Here is a 4,955-nt window from a genome sequence, read left to right on the forward strand (position 1 = left end):
TTATTACTGATGTTGCACCCAAGGACAAAATTCAACTAAATGTGGACAACACCAAGGCTTTGCAAACCGAAAATGTTGCTAACTAAATGTCTCTGATGACGTCAATTTCCACCTCAAAGGGGGAGGGCTAGGAGAGGGAAGGGGTGGGAGGAGGGTGGAAGGACACCTTGGCCAGCATGTAATTCGCTGTATTTATGACTCTTGGAGTGGATCAATAAATTCACATGGCCGTGCTGGTGGTGATCCATCTTCCTGACTTTTGTTTTGTTAATTGATTGCTTTTATGGATTAAAATGTACCCAGTGGAAATGCAAAACAAAAGTAAAATCATTTGTTGAAATGATTTCAATGCCGTTTCCCTCTCCCTGACCTATGAGACATCCATTTTCATCTATAGCATAAGAAATAAAATGTCAATGGAAGTAAAAGTGTTTATATCTTCAGTGTTCTTGTGTCGCACTTGCAATAACCATCAACGCCACTTAACCTTCACACTCACACACACACACACACACACATTATATATATATATATATATATATATATATATATATATATATATATATATGTGTGTGTGTGTGTGTGTGTATGAGGAGAACCTAACGTAGTGAAAGGGTTTGCGATACGCCATGACTAGCGAAGCTGTATTATAATCAGGGCCACCCATACTAGGTTGGTTTGCCGTGACCAATCAGACAAAACCTCCTACCCTCAGAAAAACTACACTGGACAGCGTGTTGATGAAAGCTGAAAAAACCCCAGACATAAATTGACACGTCTAAGGTCTTTACAATACCTTAATTTCTTTCGCGTTTCAGTATAAACGAACTTATAGGAATAGAATTACCCCCTTCATCATATCGGATGATCTCTGGGGGAAAAAAATTGCCGCGTTCATCGATGTCACTAATAAGAAGAAAGTATTAAGGTTATATGGAGTTGGTGGAAGGTTGTTGCAAGCAGTGAAAAGTTTCTACAAAGGTAGTAAAGCATGTGTTAGAATAGGAAATGAAGTGAGCGATTGGTTTCCAGTGAGAGTGGGGCTAAGACAGGGATGTGTGATGTCGCCGTGGTTGTTTAACTTGTATGTTGATGGAGTGGTGAGAGAGGTGAATGCTCGAGTGCTTGGACGAGGATTAAAACTGGTAGGCGAGAATGATCATGAATGGGAGGTAAATCAGTTGCTGTTTGCAGATGATACTGTACTGGTAGCAGACAAAGAAGAGAAGCTTGACCAGCTAGTGACAGAATTTGGAAGGGTGTGTGAGAGAAGGAAGTTGAGAGTTAATGTGGGTAAGAGTAAGGTTATGAGATGTACGAGAAGTGAGGGTGGTGCAAGGTTGAATGCCATGTTGAATGAAGAGTTACTTGAGGAGGTGGATCAGTTTATGTACTTGGGGTCTGTTGTTGCAGCAAATGGTGGAGTGGAAGCAGATGTACGTCAGAGAGTGAATGAAGGTTGCAAAGTGTTGGGGGCAGTTAAGGGAGTAGTAAAAAAATAGAGGGTTGGGCATGAATGTAAAGAGAGTTCTATATGAGAAAGTGATTGTACCAACTGTGATATATGGATCGGAGTTGTGGGGAATGAAAGTGATGGAGAGACAGAAATTGAATGTGTTTGAGATAAAATGTCTAAGGAGTATGGCTGGTGTACCTCGAGTAGATAGGGTTAGGAACGAAGTGGTGAGGGTGAGAACGGGTGTAAGAAATGAGTTAGTGGCTAGAGTGGATATGAATGTGTTGAAGTGGTTTGGCCATGTTGAGAGAATAGAAAATGGCTGTCTGCTAAAAAAGGTGATGAATGCAAGAGTTGATGGGAGAAGTACAAGAGGAAGGCCAAGGTTTGGGTGGATGGATGGTGTGAAGAAAGCTCTGGGTGATAGGAGGATAGATGTGAGAGGCAAGAGAGCGTGCTAGAAATAGGAATGAATAGCGAGCGATTGTGACGCAGTTCCGGTAGGCCCTGCTGCTTCCTCCGGTGCCTTAGATGATCGCGGAGGTAGCAGCAGTAGGGGATTCAGCATTATGAAGCTTCATCTGTGGTGGATAATGTGGGAGGTTGGGCTGTGGCACCCTAGCAGTACCAGCTGAACTCGGCTGAGTCCCCGGTTAGGCTGGAGGAACGTAGAGATTAGAGGTCCCCTTTTTGTTTTGTTTCATTGTTGATGTCGGCTACCCCCCAAAATTGGGGCTAAGTGCCTTTGGTATATGTATGTATGTATGCATTAAGGAAACGATCGGGTAAGAGAGCGGATAGAACTCCCGACCCACGGAATGTGAGCCAGGGTCGCTTCCAGTAAGAACCATTCAGGCTAAAAGACTGTATATAATCTTACAGAATGTCAGCCGTAATAAAGAATGAAAGAAAACCAAAGCCTTTAGTTCAGTGGCCTGTTGTTATTGTTGTAGATTACCTGGCGCTTTTGGCCAAACACGGACTCTTCTTGGAATAATACTCAAGGTATTTCTATTTGAGGTTATTGGGAAATAAATTTTACGGTAGATTTTATTGTTGAGATTTCAGCCATTGTAAGGATTCAAGTTTTATATACTTGCACTAACTATTCATTATTCCTTAACAAAACAGAGAAGAAACCCATTTTTACTTTCTACTCTCGCTTGATCTGTAATGAGATTTAATAAATTTTAGGCAATCAACTGTTATCAATAAGGTGATCTGTTGTGCAAGGTTATTCATAAAACATAAAATAGCATTTTTTTCCTAGCAAAACTCTTGTTCAGAGAGAGAGAGAGAGAGAGAGAGAGAGAGAGAGAGAGAGAGAGAGAGAGAGAGAGAGGGGGGAGATAAACTAGAACGGGCACTCGGTAGAGCGTATACCTTCGCCTATATCATGTTGTCTATCACAAGATAGGCAATTGAATTATGCACATTTGGCACTAGTTTCATACCAATTAGATAAAAATTGGCCATATGGCAAAAAGACGTTTTTGGTCTTTTCGTGACCTTGGCCTTGACTTTTGACCCAGTCTAACCAAATTGTCCTCGGACTATGACCAATCATCCCACCAAATTTCATGAGATTCGGTCAAATAGTTTTTGTGTTATGCAAATCACAAACATGCAGGCAGGCAGACATATAAACAAATAACCATATAAACAAAAGCACCCCTATGAAAACATTACCTTCGCAACAAAGTTGGTGAAGGTAAAAATAAATCAAGCTAAACAACAACTATTTTTACCAATGAAACCATATTAGCTAGGCTTTGCAGCCGACCGCCTTTTGGGCGCCTTGGCAACATAAATCTTTCTGACCGAATTCTTGATGATGTGATCGAGAGCGAAATGAACCAGTAACCTTTTTATATTATCTGTAGGAACTTACCTGGATACGCATATATTATCTACTCTTACTTCCACATAATAGGTTTGACATCTCTCTTTTTAGATCGCAATGTTTTCTTTAGTAATTTTGGATTTATACTATCTGTAAGAACTTGTCTTGATACGCATTTATTATCTACTCTTATTTCCACTTAATAGACTTGAAATTTCTCTTTCCAGACCAAAATACTTTCTATTGTAATTTCTGAGAAATTATTTTATACCTCACAGACCCATAAAGCATGAGTTCAATAAAAACAGATGTCGATGTCCCAAATTATGTATTCGGTTCAGACAACACCTTTGCACAAGAAAGAGATTCATAAGTAATGGTTTTGGTTCATTTGATACTCGCATGTGATGTTTCAGTCTATTTCATCTATTTCTTACAACTGAAAAGTCTATTACAATATATACTGGAGACATTTATGCACATGGATGCTTATATATTTTTGCGTGTAGACTTAATCTTATCTATACACTTTATATAAAATTTTCTTAGACTCTTGAAAAATGAAAAAAAAAAATAATCTGCTGTCAGCCAAAATTAACATTATTGATCAAATCTAACTTTAAAAGGTAATTTATATAATTTAATTTTGTGTATGTTCCTCCACTTGTTGGCGTATTGCAAATTGATTAACTTGAGGAAAAAAAGTTGTTCTTGTTATGTCTCCAAGTGGGTGTAAAAGATTCATAACTTACACTATAAGCCTTATAGTACAAAGCGTCAGAGCGAGAGTTCCTTATCCCATTCTAATTTTTTAATCTTTTCCATCATCTAAATCCTCATATTTGGTGTAATTCACTCCCAATTCATTATATTTATTATCAACACAATCTAATCGTAGTTATCACTATTGCTGCTCAAACTAAAATAACATTCCCCTTTACGTTGAATGAATACAGTAATTTTATTGTATTTTAACCCGAAAGGTCTATTTTTGCTCACAGATCATTGGCCTTGAGATGGCCACATCAAATTAGATTTTTGTTAGAGAGAGAGAGAGAGAGAGAGAGAGAGAGAGAGAGAGAGAGAGAGAGAGAGAGAGAGAGAGAGAGAGAGAATGGGCACTGCACATTTTTGTTTCCAGATTTTTAAGAGCTGAAGGTGATGAAGTTCTGGATATACTTAGCCATGGTTTCCTGCCTTTTATGGATGAGGGAATTTCCTACATTCTTTAGGAGAAAATATAATTAACGCATTGCATAGCTATCATGAAATATGAAGTCCTACTTAATCAAAAGAAAAATTGTGACCTGTCCAAAGAATTTATCTCGTATTTATCCGCGAGATTGTCAAGGGGGTGTAGCTCAGTGGTAGAGCGTTCGCTTTGCATGTGAAAGGCCCCGGGTTCGATCCCCGGCACCTCCAGAGCCACCGACTGTTGGGGATGTAGCTCAGATGGTAGAGCGCTCGCTTAGCATGTGAGAGGTACGGGGATCGATGCCCTGCATCTCCACGGGTGGTCGTTATTTTGATTTCTTAATGTTTTTTCCAGTATAAGATAAAATATCTATTTCATCACAAAACTTTAATAACTAACGATTGATTATTTTTCAAGAGAGAGAGAGAGAGAGAGAGAGAGAGAGAGAGAGAGAGAGAGAG

At 39.2% G+C, this 4,955-nt stretch overlaps 1 non-coding gene across 1 annotated transcript; it reads left to right on the top strand.

The window, feature by feature from the left end:
- Positions 1–4,649: 4,649 nt before the first annotated feature.
- Positions 4,650–4,721, top strand: TRNAA-UGC (transfer RNA alanine (anticodon UGC)). Its single transcript has one exon. It is a non-coding gene; the product is annotated as a tRNA-Ala (tRNA).
- The last annotated feature ends 234 nt before the right edge of the window (positions 4,722–4,955 follow it).

The sequence above is a fragment of the Palaemon carinicauda genome, chromosome 19 (assembly GCF_036898095.1).
Source record: "Palaemon carinicauda isolate YSFRI2023 chromosome 19, ASM3689809v2, whole genome shotgun sequence".
NCBI lineage: Eukaryota > Metazoa > Arthropoda > Malacostraca > Decapoda > Palaemonidae > Palaemon > Palaemon carinicauda.